General features: G+C 39.9%; 2 long non-coding RNA genes across 2 annotated transcripts in view; one reads left to right on the plus strand and one right to left on the minus strand.

The window, feature by feature from the left end:
• The window catches only part of LOC119474808, a 408,694-nt gene that overhangs the window by 224,045 nt on the left and 162,811 nt on the right, over positions 1-21,838 (plus strand). The window lies entirely within an intron of this gene.
• Positions 630-20,185, minus strand: LOC119474806. Its single transcript, XR_005203665.1, has 3 exons — positions 20,170-20,185; positions 18,677-18,681; positions 630-787 (listed from the first exon to the last, which is right to left on the minus strand). It is a non-coding gene; the product is annotated as an uncharacterized LOC119474806 (long non-coding RNA).

Below are 21,838 nucleotides of genomic sequence, written 5' to 3' on the forward strand. Positions count from 1 at the left end.
TGTTTTAGTATAGAAATGACTGAATTCACCCCTTCAAGTACATTTCAGCACTTCAACTTCACTTCAACTAGAGTTCAACTCCTCTCAGGTCCTTTTACATAAAAATTGCTTCTCTCAGCACTTCCATTTTAACTGCCCTTTTGACTTCTCTCAGCACTTCAACTGCTTCTTCAACTATGACTTTTTCAGTATTTCACCCACTGTGTTTCAAGTGCACATTTTCAGCTTCAGCAGCAAGAACAGGTCAATTTTGTTCCGAAATCTTGCCTTTTCAAGTTTTGATTTCTTTTTCCTTTATTTTCTTAGCTTTTTTTTATTTTTACGGTTGTTTAAATCGTCTGTTCTTTCCATTTTATTTAGTAAAACACTTTGAACTGCATTCTGTGTATGAAAGGTGCTTCATAAATAATGTTTATTATTACAAAGTTAGTTATGATGAAGTTATTACATTTGTTACATTTGTTCTTTTCATTTTTCTTCTCAGCACTCTCATCGTTTTTTTCAGCACTCCTTGTTACCTTTACTAGTGCAGTGTCTGTTTGTGGCATGGCCTTTCGGAGTCAGTGTTCATTTTTTTAACAAAAACTATGTCGAAATATGTTCATCAACAAACAAGACGAGACTATGATGAATCGGCACCGATGTCATTAAACACTAACGCTGACGATGTAAAACATGCAATATCATAGACGAAAAAAGACGAGACTAATATCTTGTTTAAAAACGTAAAAACTTTACCAAAATCTCTCTTTATTTTTGTCACCTTCCACCTTCTCTTCCCCTCTCTCTGTCTCACACCTCAATCCTGACAACTGTGCTACTATATAAAAAGCATAAAGCTGGCAGTTTGTGCGACTGAACCGCAAATCGCAATACAGTGCAGTCAGGAGGACTCGAACTAACTACAAAGCTGCATTCTTAATCATTCAACCTGTGTTTTTCATCAGATATGATAAGTTACATTTTATGTGAAATAACTTTGACTAAAATGACAGAAATGTTCAATATAATCTGATGACTAAACAGGACCAAGATTAAATTAAAAGAATAGCTGACAAAATTAAGATAGAAACATTTTGACTAAAATCGAATAGCAACTAACAACTAAAACTGGACTGTTTATTCAAAGTTTATTCATATTGATAGTATTGCATGTCCAAATTGACACCGTACCTCCTTGGGTCCCCAGCAATACACCCTTCAAGTGTAAAGTAGATCGGATGAACGGTTCTTGAGATATGCAAAGGACACACAGACATACAGACATATATTCTTGATGCTTTATAGTTAGATGCCGGCAGCTGCATTATGCGGTGCAACATTCATCGTGAAAGTTGTCAGATCATGTATAATCTAAATAGAAAACACTTGGGTGCAGAGCTGTTATGAAAATTGTTGGTAGGAATTACTATTCATATGCAAAAATTACCTCAGTTCAGTTTTGTGTGAGCCAATGTTTCAGTATCATCAACTTGCTGACTGAATGCGCAGCTATAGGCAGTGCTGAGTAGCAGACCGCTAAAACACATCCCCACTGTTCATAATTTCTGTCAACTCTCTTTTACCGCCCACTTTGTTCTAAAATAGGAACAAACCAGAAAGGAAAGAACAGATTGGCCTACTTTATAACTAACACTTTGTAGTGTTACAATATGAATAAATTAAAGGGAAAATAAAGGTGGGTGCGTGCCAGAGCTCCTTAAAAAAACACTGCATGTGAGCTATACAAGATGATTGTGTGTGAGCCATTAAACACTGGGAATGTGTTTGACAGTTGTTAGGAGAGAATGCTGAGAATCTCCTGCGGGTGGAATTAAGTCAACCTCAAACATAATTTAACCTATAAGCGCACAGACTTGAAGACGCCATTATTCCTCATCTTTAATGTTTTTTAATTCCTTCAGACAAAAGTAACACTTTGCCAAGCTGGCTTCCTTCATGCTATCTGGTTGCAGATTAAACTCCTGGGTATAATTTGGCATAAAAAAATCAGTTAAATTCTGCATTTTTTCTTTGGGATTCTTTTTACTGCAAACCAGATCTACCTATGAGTACAAATAAAGTAACCTGAACCTAAGCCTAGGGATGTTATGGCTGTTAGTTCATGCTTAATGCGTTGGGCCAACAGATTTGCTTCATCTTCTCCCACCACTTTTATAAAAGCCTTTAATAGGGCACTTACGGTGTGGCGTTCAGTAGTGTATTCAGTGTTTCTGTGAAGTGGAAGTGGGGTCAGAGGGTCCACTGAGGAAGTGTATTTTAAGTTTAATGAGCAGAGGAACTTAAACTGCTCTGCTCTCAGGCCAAATGCATTTGTGACAAAAGTCGCAGTCCACAGCGAACCAAAACAAAACATTTAGTAGTTAGTGCGCCACAAAACAAAACAACAGAAACTGACATATTCATTGTTTTATTCTATTGGAAGGAGTATTTAATCAGCATGACCTGTTAAGTCCGCGCTCTGTTTCAAATGTGGGCGGTTGACTTCGGTATTTTAAATAGGAACTATTATGCTCATTTTTTGGTGCATACTTGTATTCTGCATTTCTATTAGAACATGTATAACAGCATTCAAAAAAGTTGCTAATCTAATAGACTGTTTCTGTATCAGCAATATTTTGTTCAGGTTAATTGGAAAAGTACTTGCCCATACAATATTACGGTATGTTAAATATGGATAAATTAAACTATAATATATTGTTAAGAGACATGTATTGTGTACAAATCCTCTTATTTTTCTCAGAATCCCAAGAGATTTAGTGACCTTACTGCAGACAAAACCAACCTGATTTCTCTAAGAGTCATCTATCAGAATACCTAAGAAACATGTTGATGGAACTTTAATTATTTCTTCATATGAATAAGGAGTTTAGTTTGCTCATTATCATATTTTTTTTATTTCATGCAAATAACACAAATTTAGCCTATTTGACATTTAATGATAAAATCCTAGTGCACCAAGGCGCGTCTCACCTGCTGCTGACGGGCTGTCAGCTTAAGAGTCAGTCGCACTAGATGGCAGTGTCTGTTTCAAATGTAGGTCAGCCCACTTTGCGGCATTCAGCATCGGAGCTGAGAGCGTTGGGGCAGCCAGTAGACAGAAGTCATGCTGCCCTCCGTCTCCATCACACCTTTCCGTTTCCATCACCATTTTGTAGTTGGGAACTTATTGAGACAAGACTCGCTCTACAGCCTGCTATCCTCTGTTGCTCTTTGTAGAAAGATGCAGCAGTGATTCGACTGACAAAATACGAGTCGACTCAGGTGCTTCTCGACTAATAGCTTAAATCACTTAGGTGGCCACCATTTACTCTGTTTACTCTTAAAAGCATTGTGAGGTTAAGTAACCTTTAAGAAGGGTACACAAAATTCAGAGCATATCTATTGCTTTCGCACGGCTCTCAACATGGCGACAGCTGAGCCGGTGGCTTGCAGCTAACGGTGGTGACACTGCAAAATAGATATATACGTATATAGTTGTTTGCTGCTATATTAATTCTCTGGATATTGTATTTAGCACCTTTAAACCCACTAATTAGAAGAGGCATTTGTTAGGGCATACATATAGCAGGGCTGCTGTGTATCTTGCAAAGCTAGAGTGTTCTGTTGAGTGTATGCATGGAGCATTTTGTGATTGTTCATGGTGTTACACAGGCACAGAGAGCTTTTATGCAAGAGAGACCCTGTGAATGCTCACTCTACAATTACAAAAATAGGTATATGGGTTTGTGCATTGCTATTTTTGGTAGTAATATTTAAAGAATGTGTTTTTGTCATTTATCTCATCACAATTTCATTCCTCTTTTTTCTAATATTGCTTTGCTGTTTTTTTGGTTTTGGACTTTTCTATAAGAAGGTGCACAGGACATTTATGCAAGCGAGACCTTGTAAACGCTCTGTTTCTTTACAGCAGATTGCAGTTGAAGTTGTTTTGTAGTCCCAGGAATAGCCCACATTATTATATAATAAATCAGACTTACGCCTACATATGCATGTTTACATGAGGTTAATTTAATTACATGTCCTTGGAAATCCCAGTACAACTGACAGACGGTTGAAACTAATTATTACTAACTAGAATGGCACTCGGAGAGTGCAGACCTCTGCCCTCCTCTCCGTGCAGCTTGAGCCATCATCCACGTGTATTTTTACCTCCGCCAAGGCCGAAAGCCTAGGAAGGAGGTCATGTTTTCACCAGCGTTGGTTTGTTTGTTGGTTTGTCCATTTGGATGATTAGTGTAACTGATGACGCGTTAATGACGGGGACATGAAACCTGCCTTGGCAGAGGTCTGCGCTATCCGAGTACACTTCTAGTTGTTTATGTTGAGATCAGCTCTACGTAGCGCAGCAGCGTAAAACACTTCATTCAAACTGGACAGAAACAAAATAAAACTCACCTAAACCGTGCTTTGGTCGAACTCAACTGTAATTTCACCGAGTTTAATGTGAAAAAACGCCGAACCTACAGGTGTCCCCCCCCCTCCCTCCAACACCCGCTCTCTCTCTGTCCCTCTCTCTGCAGGCAGAAGGAAAGAGGCAGGGTGACGCGTTATGAACGCGTCATCAGTTACACTGCGCATGTCTTAAAGCCTGTGGTGTTAATGCACAGGCTGAGTGGAGTTATTACCAAAAATTCCCGAAGCCGGATCAGGATCGCCACCAGAATCTAATGGATTGTTCATTGTGAAACACCCCACCACTACCAAAGATTTCAATCAAATCCATTGCGGACTTTTGGAGTAATCATCCAAACGGACATACCAACAAACAAACCAACGCCGGTGAAAACATAACCTCCTTCCTCGGCCTTCGGCCTGGGCGGAGGTAATTACAGTGAAAAGAGAGTACCCTCATTCCCCAGTGGCAATCATTTCAGCGAACATTGTTACTGACCTCCAGTTCCATGTGGATAAAGAAAATAATGAACCCATGCAGAGGTATGATGAAAAGACCACTGCGGCAGGAAGCTAAAAGGGTCTATTAGCTTTGTTCTGTCAATCCAGAGAGTCTGAATGGGGAGCTTTTAGCTGCTGCTTTCTTTAAGACATGATGGTATACTGTAGATGTGTGGAGATTGGTGTGTTGAATCAAGCTGCCATGCATGCTTTATGTAAACTAATTGGTTCATGTATCTCCTCCATTCTATTAAAATAAGTGATGTTTTGTAGAAGATTAAGAGAGAAAATAGGTGCTGATAGCCCGTGAGGTCAGATTCCTATGACGGTGGGTTCATAACAACTCCTTGACTCCTGCTGCAGCTTGCTATTCAGTTACATTGTGCTATTATCTGAATGTGACTCAACTGTATTATCCATTCTATATAAAGAGTCTATGCTTTGTGTCTCTTTTAACCTGCTAAAGGTAATCTAAATGTCAAGTTTTAATTAAAAAAATATATATTTTTCATACAGGGTGAGTGTTTATCTTTCCTTTCCACAAGACTAAGAGGAGAACAGACGAGGAACAATTTTTCAACTAACTTAAATTATATAGCTTGACATTTTCTTTTCAAATTGCAAATAGCCAATGTGTCATATTTCAACCCATTTTCATTCACATATCTTCAGGTCAGCTTTTGCGCGCCGCGCCGTGCCACACACACACACACACCTAATGTAGGCCTATTACTAGACGTTGAAAAAAATGAATTAATTACTCTACTATGAAAGATTCATCACTTGATGTGACGTTAGATTCCCAGCCCTGGATTGAATACATTTGTTTTTATATCTGCTGATCAAAATCGTCTCTGTGTCTCACCACTTTGCCAACATCTGCTCCAGTAAAGCCTCTTTTGTCTCTCATTCAAATGGCAAAGGCGCCTTCTGCTCTCACAGAAGGCGTCCCAACAGCTGAATTACAGCAGGAATCTTTTGGAAAACAACTGTAGCGATGGACAGACAAAAAATATACCCAATCGCACTGACAAGAAACGAAAAGGAACACGTAATCTTTGTAGCAGATTAAACACAGAAAAAAGCAGTAGTCGACATGCTTCTTTCAAGATTGGGTGAGGATTTATAAGTAAGATTTTATGTAAAAAATCTAGCTCATGAGACTTTGGCCAATCACAGGTCATTTTAGAGAGTGCCTTCCTATTGGCTGTTCATTCAACGGAGGCAGCTGTCAGTCACTCGCGAACTCCAATTAAACGATCAAAATAGGCAGCGATGATTAAATATGAATCAATATTCTGTTACTGTAATGCCTATTTCTCCCCTCAAATGTTTTCAGAAACATCTTATAGTGTACTGTTTAGCTGTAAAATGAGAAAGTTTGCTCCAGCTGGTGGGCGGTACTTGGTATTTCCTCAACTGATCTCAATATGGCTGCCGGATCACAAACTTTTTCAGCTGCTCGGAGACGGCAAGGCTCCAGCTCGGCTCTGATTGGTTATTTTCCTCCTGTCTGTGAAATCTTGCTGATGCCATTAGGAGCACCGGAGGACACAGAGGGACATGATTTTTTTTTCAGATTACCTGTCTCATGCACCACTGTCAGGATATAGTGACAATTTTATAAAAATAACTTTTTTTAATCATATTTGCTCCATTTCTACCCACTACTGCTTTAAATAGTTTTTGCTCTGGCAAATGTTCCATATAAGAAATGGTCATTTTAGAGTATTTTTTGATTCGCCTGCTGCTTTGCACAGTAGAGACCCTGTAGTTTACACACACACACACACACACACACACACACACATAAACGGTACAAGATATACAGACACACACATACAAAGGGCACCCATTCAAGCATAACTCTAAGTCATTATGACAAAGCACACTCCCACCTGTGCAGGTCAGGATCTCAAGAACATACTGCAGCATTGGCTAGAACAGGTGCAGACACACATACACACACACACACACACACACACACACATTCTCACACATACATAAATGCACAGAGAATACCATTCACTCACACACGTAGCCAACTCAGTGCAGTCTACAGGATGGGTTCAATAACTCAAGCATACTCACTAGAAGATGACGGGTTAGCATGCAAATGTTAATGGTGCCACATTACCCATGATTATAACACCTACGGTAAGTGGGTATATATCAACCTGGAGGCTTCTGCACATATTCACAGGCAGCCACACACCACACACACACAGAGGAAATATTCACATACTCGTATGCATGAAATCACAGGTAGAACATTTTTTATGGGAGGCGTTTACGTCATCTTGTGGCAGATAATATACTGTATATGCATAAATGGTGATAGTGTGCATATTTGTGTCCGATGGAGACAAGCCCCTCCTGTGAATACAGTTCCAGTTCAATGAAGGACTCATTAAACACCCCCCCACACACGCACACAACCGAGCTGTCGGGTCGTGAGTCCACCAAAGTCAAGTCACTGCGCAACGTTTATTCTTTTTATGGTTAGGCTCGCCTCTGTTGCAATACAGTGTAATATGATGAAATGCAGGCCTTCAGCTATTACTGCAGTCAAGGTAACGCACTGTAGTGGCCATATAATAGCTCCACAGCGGGGGGGAGGAGGTGGGTGGGTTCAGAGCAGTCAGCTGATGAATAAAAATGCGATGTTTGTCATTGTTTTTTACTCAATTTAAAAATACTATCTTTAAGTATTAGTCGTTGGGAGTTGTTGTTGCTGTATTATCTCCTTTTGAATCTAAATTAAATTCACATTTCAAGGCTGAATAAATACTAGCTTATTAGTTGGAATGTTTGACTTGTAAGATTTCAAGTCACAAAAATGAGAACCTGAATTCGACTTGACTGCTTAGAGACTTGAATTACTTGAGACTTGACTCCCTAAAAACTTACCTTAACTTGTGACTTGTGTACACTCTCAACCAATCACATTAATGATTTCATCACTCTGAAACAGCTAAGCCAATCACAGTAAAGCATGTCAGTGGCTCAGCAATAGACTGTATATAAAGATGGACGTCATGACAGCTCCCCAAAAGTGAAGCCGAAAGATCTCGATTGGGTAAAAATAAGTACGTCTGTTAGGTAACTTCAGTTACGTACATAAGTTAGGTACATTACGTACGTAAGTTAAAATAAGTCAACGTTGACTTTTGGTTTCACACGGACATATGAACAGTGGTCTCCTGGGTGAAAGTCCTGTGTTTTTGACTCATTCTTCCACCCTAACCACCTCCCTACCCCGACTTTGTCGCTCTTTATACTACGTCACCTGACTTCCTCCTTTGCGGCCATCATAATTACTACAACCGCTAGAGGTCGCCGCCTTACTATTTTGAACCTCCATGTGGTGATCCAGCTTACCAATAGGTGATAACGGCCTACTGAGCCAACTAGGAGGTAGAGTAGGGCCATATCACCTCAAATCTATGCTGATAACATTTGATAACGGCCATTTAATGGGCTAATAACGTTTGAAGCAAGTGCGTAAGGAATATGTAAATGGAAAAACTTAAAAATCTTGAGTGATGGTGCAAGGATAATGGTTTTGAATCAACATAAGGTTAGCTAATTTTGAGCGGATGCTAATGTACACTGGCTGTTGCAGAAAGCAACACTGGCCATAAGTAGTAAACTAGGCTCAGTTTAATTAGCCGGACAAATTCTAGAAATCTCAGTCCATTAAAACTTTAATTGAATTGAATTGAATTTTTAATTTCCTGTTTATATTAAGACTTTCAAATATAAGGATTACTTTTTACAGATGGTCTCTATTTTTTTTATCTATCAGCCAAAGAAGAGAGGTTATGTTACGATAGAGAAACACTGAACCGAAACACAGAATAATGGAGACACGGATTGACGCATTCTGTATCTACATACACATAAAAGATGTTACCATGGCTACTGTCTCTAATGCGGCAGTAAATTGTTTCCTATTTTCCTTCCGCTGTTTAACACCTCAAAAGACCAAACATCCAGAGGTATTTCTCATTGAAAACGGCTGAATGGAGGTTATCGATGTTTCACATTTCCCCTGTCAGAGAGCACAGAGGGAGGGGTCATTATCTGACCGGCCTTCTGGATCGCTCTACTGTAAAACATGACAGCTATGGACACCGTATAGCAACTCCAAATCGATCCACTGTCGGGCTAAAAGAGGTCTGCCTTCAACCGCAGGAAGGAGCAATTTAAGGAGAAGAAACTCAAATCAAGGACAGGAAGAAAATAATAGAAAGCCTTGAGACAAACACACAGACACTACATACGTTTAGATATTAATATAAAATATTTCATTTAGAAGCCTACTTTTCCTCACAAACCAGCCTCTCACATATAATGTGGGTGAAGAATAATATCTGTCTAAACAGGCTTACTCACTTTGAAATCTATCCTCTGCATTAAAAAAAAATTCAATTTATTAAACACTTCATTTTTTCTTTTATTGGAGACAGTCTGCGGGGGACGGGAGAGACAAATGGGTGAGTTAAGGTCTGCTCTTCAGTGGTACTTTATATTGAATTAGGCTTCAGGTAATGGAAAATGGAGTCATGGGATTACATCTGCAAATGTTCAATATGTACCCTCTTCTTAATAATTATAATATCATAAAAATTAAAAAAACAACCTGATGTATTGAATTTACTGTTGAAGTTTAAAATCCAATCATAAACTAAAATGTCTCGCTGTGGAAAAGTTATGTTCTGCACCGTCTAACTTAGAGTATGAGGTCCTGGCCATAATTTGTTTTAATAAACTTTGAACGTAAAAAAGAATATCAATAAATACACTGTCATGTTCTAATGTTAAGCGGTTGAATTGTAACAAGGAACAGCGCTTACCCTTGTTGATATTGATGATTGTTTTCAGGTGATTCCTGTTTTAATGATATTAAAGTGCTCACATTTTTTATTAAATCTGATATAACTGGAGTCTGTTGCCAGCTAGTTTAACTTGAAATACTGGTAGCTAAACATGGTGAGCACATGGATGTTTAAATAGAACTGGATACAGCGTTGGAGGCGGGTTCCCGTTCCTTCCTACGAGATTTGCTCGTGGCGCATGAAGCCAAAATGGCTCGACTGTTGAGTGATAAAGTACCCGGATCATCCGGCGATCTTGCACGTTTCCTTTAACCCCGCCTCCAAGCCCTCGCTCCAGCCTCGGTCTGGGTCTCATTCACCTGAACGGAAGAAGGGGGGAAAACCCTGGATTCAGCTATTAGTGTATTTTACAACTTTTAGGACCCAATGATTTCAATGAAGACTATTTAAGTGTTTGTACAGAGATGTTGACTTAATTAAAAAAAAAAAAATCCTCCAAGACAGGTATGTGGATTTTGTGTAAGCGAGAAATGCCCGAATGTGTGTACTAGAGTAGCAAGAAGAACGAGGCGTGAGCTTACTGGACATACTCAACTGCCCCAAAATGCACTGGGTCTCTTCAGACTGTCCAATGGCAGACTGCAAGGCAGGTGGTTTAAATAATTAACCATTGGATAAAATAATTACAAATGATGGCGAGTGACCTTAAAATACAGTTGAAGGGTACAGTGTGTAGGATTTGGCAGCATCTAGTGGTGTGGTTACAGATTGCAACCAGCTTTCCAAGACTGCGGTAACGTGAGCCGCCGAGTGCAAAACCGTGGTAACGCCGTTCGCTTCGCTCAGAGGCCATCTAACAGAAGTGGTGGTACAGCAGTTTTTCATTCCGCGGCTCACGTTACCGCAGTTTCACCAGCGTGACGGAGAACTACGGTGGCCTTCAGGTAACGTAAAAACGCCAAAGGCTCTCTCTAGAGCCGATGTTTGGTTTGTCCGTTCTGGGCTACTGTAGAAACAAGGCGGTGTAACATGGTGGACTCCGTGAAGAGGACCAACTCCATATGTAGATGTGAGGGGCTCATCATAAGCTAACAAAAACACAACAAGTTTCAAGTGATTATACACTAATGGAAACATAGTTATGAAACCCTATAGCTAAACCTGCGATGTCATCGAGAGATGCTGTCTAGCACTGAGAAGACAAGGACGTCGATGACATAAATTGTCTGACTTTGTGAAGAGATGACAGCACTAAGGGCGAACTGTACATTTTCTGCTTCAGAGCCGTAAGTGCGGCTCTCAAATAAAAGTCACTTGGGTGTAAAGGCTGAAGCAAACAATCTGAATCCACAAAGTCACTCTCCCATATGAAGTGACAGGGACAGCTCCAGACAGGCACAGCTCCAGACAGTGTCTCTTGACAAGATTATAACAGTGGAGCGTCGGCTCAGTTGTCTCCCGCTTTGGGGCGAGTTGTGAGTTCTGTTTCTGAGCTATAGGCTACATGAAATCCACTCTGTCTGTGACACAGCTGTGTGTGTTGTTATAAGACATGCTGCCCACTTAAAACATGCTGTCCACACAGACATAGTCTGATAGCAATGCTGTAATATGAAAACGTTGACACTCTCAGTATGGGCTATTTTTTTCCTGCACTCCTGAATCCCTGTGTAAAGCCAGATATGCTCATGCAGTACATGGTGGTTCAATTTTTATATTTTTGCCAAATATAGTGTATGATGTTTTTTAAAACATCTTGTAGTGTACTGTTTAGCTGGTATTGGTATTTCCTCAACTGATCTCAACAAGGCTGCTGGGTCACAAACTTTCTAATTTTGCAGCTGAACAGTTCACTACAAGATGTTTCTGAAAACATTTGAGGTGAGAAATAGACAATACAGTAGCATAATATTGATTCATATTTGATGAATTTGACCGTTTGGTCGGAGTTTGCGAGTGATTGGCTCGTGGCTCTCATGGACGGCAGACTCCAGATCGGCTCTGATTGGTTGTTTTCCTCCGGTCTGTGAAATCTTGCAGATGCAATTAGGAGCACCGGAGGACACTGGAGGAAACCGGAGGACACGGAATGTAAAAAAATGTAAGCAGGATAAATCATTAAACAAACAGGACATAAATAAAACAAAATATTAATAGTAAAAAAAAGTGATTGTTAGTTATTCAGTCAGATAACACTCGAGTAATATAAAGAGATCTTTGTCGTATTTGGATTTCATTCTTTTCAGGGACTTCATATAAAGTTTCATATACTTGATACGTGCATCGATTATGTTTTATTATTATTAAATTAGTAATTTTCTAAGTGGCTTCAACTAGTTCCATTTCTGTTTGCATATAAAGTGGAACAATTGGTTATAGATTAGACCTATTATTAAATATTTTTCATGTCATGCGAGAGATGTTGTTTATGGCTAAATGAAATATGAAAGTAATTGTCAACAAGTTCTGAATCATAAACAAAAAAAACTTATTGAGCCCTAATTCAGTAAGTATAATTTCAAACTCTGTATAATATTCCTCTGATATCCCCGTCAGGACTTAGAACATATCTTTCATATTCTTATAATTCCTTGTTGAATTTATACCTTACCTTAATTGTAACTTATCATAACATATTGTACACAAGTAGTAGTTTCTTTCTCATATGATATCAGTATGATATTATAGGGAGTGTCTTTTCCTTTCCAGGAAATATAGTCATCGTTGTTTAACACAGGCTGTGGCGTTATTGGCTGTGAAAAACCAGAGGCCAAGACACTCAGTTATCTGCCAAACATCAACATGAACAGTATCACTTCAGTACACAAGGAGAGCACACACACAAACACACACATCAGTGTTCCCAATTGATCAATAAGCCGATTAACTCTGTAAAACCAACATCTGAAAGTATCATCCTCACTGTCAACATTTTGACCACACAGCCTCAATTGCAATGCAATGTAACAGACGTAGCAAATGTTTTTCGTCTGCCCGTTGCTGTGTGAGTAGTAATCTGTTCCCTGGGGTCTGCTGTACCTGGCAAGTCCGCAGGGACAGCATTACCGAACACAGAGTGTGCCATCTGTAAGTATATGACGCCCTTAAGAACTCAGCCCATTTGTATATTGCACCGATACTTTAAGAAGCTCCTCTTAGATCAAACCATAAACAGTGATTTGAGTTGAACACATGGGATTCCGGTGCAACTATAACACAATCAATGAGTGTATTCAAGTGTATTCAAGCTGCGACAACTTAATTTCAACTTTGTGACAGCGAGTCCTCATCAGGCAGTCACTTTGTTTCCCCAAGAATGCCACCACAGCTTATATCAGTGAATGCAAAAACCACATCAGACATTGATTCCTTCATCAAAGAAGAGGAAACCCTGTTTTGGCATTAAACAAAGAAAGACATTTTAAGACTTTTTAATCCAATTTGACATAACATTCTCTTACTTTTCTATCAAAGACAAAACTGTCTATAACACTTGAGATGGATTTATGAAACTATATAGATCCGTTTTCTTCTGTGCCGAACCCACAAATGACTGACAAGCTTTTGAAAATCAACCCTTTTCACTCAAACTGCCATTTAATTTCAACAATTTTACAAGTGGAATGACTGATTTCGGAATAAAAGTATTCTAATGAAGTCACTCTGTGCCTTGTTGCGAGTCAAACACACACACTCGCTGCCCCCGCATGTGCTTTTCAAGCTGTTTAACTAATGAGGTAAATCTCACCCTGCTTTAATAGATGTGTGGGCTTGACACACGTTCAGAAACTCATCAATGAGCACACACAATAAAAGTCCCACAAACACGAGCGTGGGCAAAGATGGCTTACATAAATTGGAACAAGAAGAATTGATCAAAGTGGAAAACGGCTAATTAAATCCAAATGATTGTAATCCTGTCTTATTTGGGGGTCATGTTGACATGATAAATGACACAACCGGAGCCGCTGTGATAACCTTAAAGCTGCCTGTCTGCAGCATAGTAAAGCTTGGCTTGTGCAGTCGTCAACAAGCGGCCCGCAGGGAGGAGTAAAAGGTTTCTGTCCAGATGAGGAATGGACTGTTGATGCACTCGGGAATATAGTGGGAAGTAAACCCACCTAGGGCCTGTGTGGTTTAACCAAGCCTGGACCTAAATCTGAAGTCTGAGTTGACCAACTGTGTCAAACTATGTTTACTCTGAGCTAAGCCCACGATGAAACCAACATCATAGATGGCACTCAGGTAATAGGATTCGCCATGGCAACGGGTATATTAAAAGGTAGATTGTCCAGTTCACTCCACTGGAGCGTGAAAAAAACAACAAAAGAGAGGGTTGAAGTGACAAAGGAGTCAATGTAATGTAATGTAACTGTTGCATTTTATTTACCTTTAAATGGTGGCATGTTACTGTATACATATGCTTTTTTTGTATATTTCTGTGCAATACTGTATATGTGGTGAGGAAAATAATAAATTAATAAGCACAATAAAAAATTAAAATGCAGCGATATTTTGAATGACTGAAATGAAAATATCCAACTAAGAAAAAAATATTTAAATGTGCTAACACTTCAACAGATCTGCGTCGTCCTCCTGAATGACAGAAAACGTCGGTGTGTGTGCAGAGTACATACTGTATACTTGACACTCTGCCTGGTTTGCAATTCCACACGGTGCCACAGAGCGGAGTGTCACACCAATGATCAGCTACAGAGGTCAGGTCAAAGGTCAGATTAAATATCAGCCGGAGCGCATGACTAGAGATTATCATGAGGGTATCTGAGGGAACGGCTAGTTCAATTTCAGGATTCCATTCTGTAGGCATTGCACGCACAGTGTGTCTGCACACCACAACATGTATGAGTGTGTGTGTGTGTGTGTGTGTGTGTGTGTGTGTGTGTGTGTGTGTGTGTGATGGAATGAGGATACATGAGGTTAATTCCGTGCAGCCGGATTGTAAGGTTACCGGGGTTGGAAAATAAATTAACTCTATTAACTTTAATTAACTTAAGGCCTCTCTCTCTCTGTCTCTGTGTCCGTCTCTCTCTCTCTCACTCTCTCGCTCTGTCTCTCTCTCTCTCTCTCTGTCTCTCTCTCTCTCTTTCTGTCTGTCTCTCTCTCTCTTTTGCAGAAGGAAAAAATAGTATTTCATCCAGACTGCAATTTTACCACAAAGCACATTTAAATGTGGTGTAATGGCAATATACAGTATAAATTAGGGCTGTCAAAGTTAACGCAATAATAACGCGTTAACGCAAATTTATTTTAACGCCACTAATTTCCTTAACGCATTAATGGAACTTGCGATTTTTAAGTTGTAGCGGGCTCAATTTCAAAGCTAGAGTGAAGATACTGGCATCATATGAGACTACAAAACCTAAAGGAATCCAGTGGTACCAACCATGTCATGTTATCTTCGCGAAGGAGGTTAAATATCGCTCCAAACTTGCGCTAGATTCGAGGTATGCGAGGAAAAACTGGCATGGCCATTTTCAAAGGGGTCCCTTCGACTGAAAATGGGTTCTATGGGTACCCACGAGTCTCCCCTTTACAGACATGCCCACTTTATGATAATCACATGCAGTTTGGGGCAAGTCATAGTCAAGTCAGCACACTGACACACTGACAGCTGTTGTAGCCTGTTGGGCTGCAGTTTGCCATGTAATGATTTAAGCATTTTGTTTATGCTAAATGCAGTACCTGAGGGTTTCTGGACAATATTTGTCATTGTTTTATGTTGTTAATTGATTTCCAATAAAAAATATATACTGTACATATATTTGCATAAAGCAATCATATTTGCCCACTCCCATGTCGATAAGATTATTAAATACTTGACAAATTTCTCACTTTTAAGGTACATTTTCAACAGATAAAAGTGTGATTAGATTAATCGCGATTAACTATGGACAATCATACGATTAATCGTGATTAAATATTTTAATTGGTTGACAGCCCTGGTATACAGTATATACAATATATTATAGTATTTATTTAGTTATTAAAGATAAGGGATAGGTGCATGTTAGTGTTCTGAAACAAGAAGTCAGCCTAGTTGTTGTAGTTTGACATATGATTGATGGTGATGAAGGTCAGCAGATGCAGTGGCAGCAGTGGAGCTCAGGGAGCGGGGCACTATGCAAACTTTTTGTGCAGTGTGCGGTTTTCATTTTGATATGTAGTATTCCTGATCTATTTTTCCATCAAAACAATCGCACTCTGGAGGAGACGGTGAAAAAGAGAGCAATTGAGAGGGAGTCAGTGTGTTGTGCTAATTCTTCTCTCATTTGGGGTCTGACAAACAGTAAATTCATCAAATCCACTGACATATAGCTAGCTGTTTTCCAAGCTATTGTAACTAGTTTCATCTAAACTGGATTGAAAAACAAATCAATCAGGTTGTCATGATAATGAATTACATTTGACTATTAACCACACCGCCATTCTCTGTTTGAGAAAGAACGTTAACTGAAGAATAGGAAGCAGCACTGACTGGAAGGGGGGCTTTAAGAATGAAAGGAAAGGAAATTGCTTTACATGTAAACCTCTACTTTTCAGTCAGACACACACCCAAGAATGTCAATGTAGAGACATATGTAATAGAGAAATATCCAAGTTCAAGGCCTGTTGAATATCTGTGTATGCGAGTACAACATACGCCGGTTGTGCGTCACTTATATATATTAATTTATGTTATAATATTAGGGCTGTCAAAGGTGACGCAATATCAACGCGTTAAGGCTTATTTGTTCTAACGCCACTAAATTCTTTAACGCATTACCGCAACTTGCGATTTTTTAGGTTGTAGCGGGCTCAGTTTTAAAGCTAGAGTGAAGATACTGATATCACCAATGAAACTATCGCGAAGGAGACTAAATAACGCTAGAAACGTACGCTAAATTTTGGTGAGGTAAAACTGGCATGGCGATTTTTAAAAGGGGTCCCTGGACCTCTTGATTTTGCCATGTTATGATTTGAGCATATTATTTATGATAAATGCAGTACCTGTGAGGGTTTCTGGACAATATTTGTCATTGTTTTGTGTTGGTAACTGATTTCCAATAGAATGCATACATTTGCATAAAGCAAGCATATTTGCCCACTACCATGTTGATAAGAGTATGAAATACTTGACAAATCTCCCTTTAAGGTACATTTTGAACAGATAAAAAATGTGATTAATTTGCGATTAATCGTGATTAACTATTTTAATCGAATGATAGCCCTACATTTTATATTTGAAGTACTAACGTATTTTTATAAATATTTTAGAGAGAATTTTTTGAACTATGAAACGAATGGCTGAGTGGTGATAATGTATTATAGCTAACACAACGCTGATGTGTTTACAATAGATTGAACAGTAATGAACAGTAGGAAAACTCACTCACACATGTCATCCGGTTGGAACCTATTGCTGTTAAGCCTTGACCTGTTAGTCAGGTCAAGTCAACCCGAGAAAGGTTTGTCCTGAAGGAATTAACAGCACCAACACATGGCACCTCATGTCTGGCAACTGCTCTCATTGTGAGCGTGTGTCTGATCTTTTCATTTTAACAGCTCCTTAAAGGGTCATCTCTGTCTAAACCGCCCTGTCTCAGGATTTTAAGGCACTCCACTGTGTGTGTGTGTGTGTGTGTGTGTGTTTGTGTTTGTGTGCGTTGGAGGATGAACTTGGTAGTCTCTCAGCAGGCACAGGGTGGTGGGGTTACGCTGACTGTTCACAGGTTGAGTGGCATTTCGAAGTGGTAAACAACTCTGTAGGTTGATGTGGGAGCAAACTGTAGCACCCACAGGTGAAAATAAGGTCAGCATAGGAAGCGCAAGCAAAACTACTACTTTTTACCTGACAGAATATCCACAAATGTGTTCACACTGAAAAACTGGTTCAGAATTCTGCTCTGTTTCATATGGATTAGTTTTACTAGGAAAGGCTCCTCCATAAATACATAATAAAATGTGGCCTATCCAGAGGTACACTCATACAGGAGGTTGTCATGGTCTGAACCTCTAGAGAACAACCTGGGCTGAGTTAGAGGAGACCCAATACACAGTACGGGTCGGGTTGGGGAATCAGGTCTGCCAGCAGACGTATTGTTTTGACTTCCATAGATTTCCAAATGCTGCCATAGATGAAACAAAATCACACTATGAGGTTTTCATTGCAGAATAGATTTTTATTTTTAATGTGATGGTACCATTTGGCTCCTTGCTTTCCAACACTTCCACATACAGTAGCTGCAATAGTCCACAAGGGGCTGTGTGACATAAATTCCCCTTCTTTTCAGGAGAACATTTCCCAGGAAATTTTCAGTGATGATAGCTGTGTGGCGCAATCCCTGATGAAAGAAAGGGATTGCACCACACAATAATAATTTCCTCTCTGTCGAGGTCTGATTTGAAAGACTTGCAGTCTATGGCTATGACTTCTCTATGAAATCATCTCTCTAACGTGCTTAGAAATTATGACAAATTGATCATAGAATAATATAATAATTAGGGCTGTCAATCGATTTAAAGGGACTGTTTGTAAGAATCAGAAATTGGTTGTAACAGTGACACCTGTGGCCGTTAAGTCAACGAAAGTCAGTGTCCTGTTGCTCGCGCTCGCCCGTGTGCACGTGCTACCTGAATGTGAGCGAGCATCCGTCAAAACAGTGAGGCGACACACATCAGCTAAAACCACAATATCACTCTGTATTTCAGCTGCTTGGCAGTAATGTCAGCTGACCAGACGAAGGTCTCTCCATGAATCACTGCTGATCCTAGTGTTGGCTTTTCCTGCCTTAGCCTCCCGACCGTGGCTGGAATGAACAGGGAGACACCGGCACCCGGTCAGAGACGATAACGTAACTCTCTGCGAACCCCGTCACTTCACAAAAAACGGGAATCCTCTGTTGGTCTGGAGGAGCTGCAGCAGCTATTTCTGCACAAACGTCCACTGTACATTCACTAGATATTCTCAGAGCTAAACTATTCTCTTCTGCAGTGTGGAGAGTGCGCGCATGCACGTGTAGAGGTGGAGCGATCTGTGAGTGAAGGCAAGCAGGCAGAGGAGCAGAGGAGCAGAGTACAGCAGAGACTCCGGCCCTGGAGACCAAAGCTACGTCTCCCCCGCGTCCTCCGACCGCGGCCAACACTGTTTTGCAAGACGGGGATTCACTAGATAGAACTTTGCGGTTTTGGTGCTTCCGTGTAGTTTGTGTTGGAGTCTGAGTCTGAACAGCGTAGCCACACGCTAGCGCGCATGGGACACCGACCCTGATTGATTTATAGGTGTAAGAAGTTACAAACAAGTCCCTTTTAAATATTTTATTGCCATTAATCGCACAATTTTTATCTGTTCAAAATGTACCCTAAATCCTTGAGGGCACCTAGGCCGACTTATTTTTTTGAAGAGGCTGTTGTAGGCTCAGTTTTAGAGTACTGATAACATATGAAATTAAAATGTAAGAAATCCACTGGTACCAACCATGTTATGCTAGCATGTTGAGAAGATGTCTGTAAAGGGGAGACTCGTGGGTAGCCATAGAACGCATTAAACGTAAATTTAGTGCAAGTTTAGAGCGTTATTTAGCTTCCTTTGCTGCAAGCTAGCACAACATGGCTGGTACCAATGGAACTTAATTTTGTTCTAGTTTCATATGTTGCCAGTATTTTCACCGTAGCCTTAAAACTAAGCCTGCTACAATCTCAAAATCACATGAAATTGGTGCTGTTAAAACAAATTTGCGTTAACGTGTCATCGCGTTAACTTTGACAGCCCTAATCATTTATTAAAACTACCATCTAGCAGTGACTAATATTTACATTTGAAGGATAATGTAACTCACATTTTTTCAGAGTTCCTACCACTTAAATGTGTTCACAGAGTTCCCAAAACATAACCGAGAGCAGCCTGTTCAAAATGAAAGGGAAATGTATAGTGTATATATTGTAAATGTACACATTTCATTGAGGAAATGTAGTGGGGGTATATGTGAACGTTGTAACAAAGTATTTGTACCACTGCTTACAGGTCAATATATGTACAGCAGCTGTTCAGCACACACTCTTACTGCCATTCACTGTATTCATCCAGGGTTTCATCTCAACTGGCTTTCTGCCTTTCCATCACATCCTCAGTAACTCCTTCAGTTGTTCTGTTTATGTCCTTCATTTCTTTGTGAAGGAAACAAATAATACCTACTCTGGTCACTCTTGTGTTTCTTTTGTTTTCTGGCTCCCAGAGAGGCTTGTTCTTATTCTTGTTCTCAAATGTAGTCAAAACTTTGGGAAGTTGTCCAACTGTCACAGAAGTTAAACTAATCCAGTAAAATCATCCAGGGTCCTGTCACAGTGTCCACAAAGCCAGTCAGCTACTCTCTATCAGTGACACTATGGGGGGCTAAGCTGGCACACACACACACACACACACGCACACACACACACACACACACACACAAACACACACACACATACACATACACCCTCTCTGTTCACAGCTATCTGTTATGCTTGTTAGCCAGAGGACATGCGAAGCTGATGTCTGCCCACTTATCCACTGCCTTTCTGTGTGTGTATGTGTGTGTGTGTGGCCTCCGGATGCAGAATGAAGGCAACTCTAAAAGTGATAGATCTTCTTTGCTAGACTTAAAGAGAGGCCTATGGTAGCTTACAGTGTTAAGCTGATATGAGATCAGCCAGCTACACTGCCACAGTTGACTCACATTCATTGATAACGTTTTGTAGAGCCACTCTGAGAGGAGAATATGCCTGCAGTTCATCAAGAGTCCAATGTGAAAAATGTCGAGTCTTCAAAGGTGGTGTACATGCGTATAAATGATTGAATTGGATTTAAAATAAATGAAGCAAATTATTTAGCTTTGAGCTAAAGTAAAAATGATTTAGTTATTAAAGCAAGACAAATTGATTGGGGTATTTGCAAGCCAAAAGTATGACTAATAACTTAAAAGTGTAATAATTATTTTAGCTAGGTATTTGTAAGGCAGAGGCAAAAGAAGAGACCTGTCTGATTAGTGGAGCCTTCTTATCCTCAGCAATCAGACGCTGACCTGAGTCTTTCACTGACTGGGGTGGAAAATTAATAGACAAAATAAATAGTGTCCCAATAATGTATCTGGAGATGCAAAGTGAAGCAGATTTAAACACAAGTTTAATTTTTGTTCATTTTCTAGCTTGTCACGAAGGAGGTTCAATAACGCTCCAAAATGATGCTAAATTTTGGCGAGGAAAAACTGGCATGGCCATTATCAAAGGGGTCCCTTGACCTCTGACCTCAAGATATGTGAATGAAAATGGGTTCTATGGGTACCCACCCATTGCCATGTTAGGATTTGAGCATATTTCTGATGGTAAATGCAGTACCTGTGTGGGTTTCTGGACAATATTTGTCATTGTTTTGTGTTGACAATTGATTTCTAATAATAAATATATACATACAGTTGCATAAAGCAGCATATTTGCCCACTTCCATGTTGATAAGAGTATTAAATACTTAACAAATCGACCTTTAAGGTACATTTTGAAAAAAGAAAAAATTACGATTATTTATGGACAATCGTGCGATTAATCACGGTTAAATATTTTAATCGATTGACAGCCCTGGCTAAAGTCCAAACTCAAAGTCCAGATCAAGGTCAGGATCTGCACCAAATGGCGCATTAATCCAGAATGAACCAAATCACTTATTACAACATGTAGAAATATAATTGTCCACATTCATTTACTGTGCACACTACAGACTGACAGAGCCCCCTTCACCCTGGGCCTTTCCAAGCTGACCTAGAACTGGTTGCGGCGCACTGCCACAGAGGAAATGAGAGAGGTCCCACGATGGGATCGTCCCACACCGAGCAGTCGTCCCTGAACCCGCCGCGCTAAATCTCCCCAGATAGACTGCGCAGACCCCATCTGTTGAGAAGTGTCAAAATATTTTCGGTTCATGATGAAACTGTCGCAACAGTCTAGGTAATTAGTAGGAAACGCTGCATTTTGCAGACAGGAACGAGCTCAGAAAGATAGGGTGTTCTCACACTCTCTCTCTCTCACACACACACATACTATAAAACAAAACGGCAGAGTAATTGTAGCAGGCA

Source organism: Sebastes umbrosus, chromosome 16 (genome assembly GCF_015220745.1).
Source record: "Sebastes umbrosus isolate fSebUmb1 chromosome 16, fSebUmb1.pri, whole genome shotgun sequence".
NCBI classification, from domain to species: Eukaryota; Metazoa; Chordata; class Actinopteri; order Perciformes; family Sebastidae; genus Sebastes; species Sebastes umbrosus.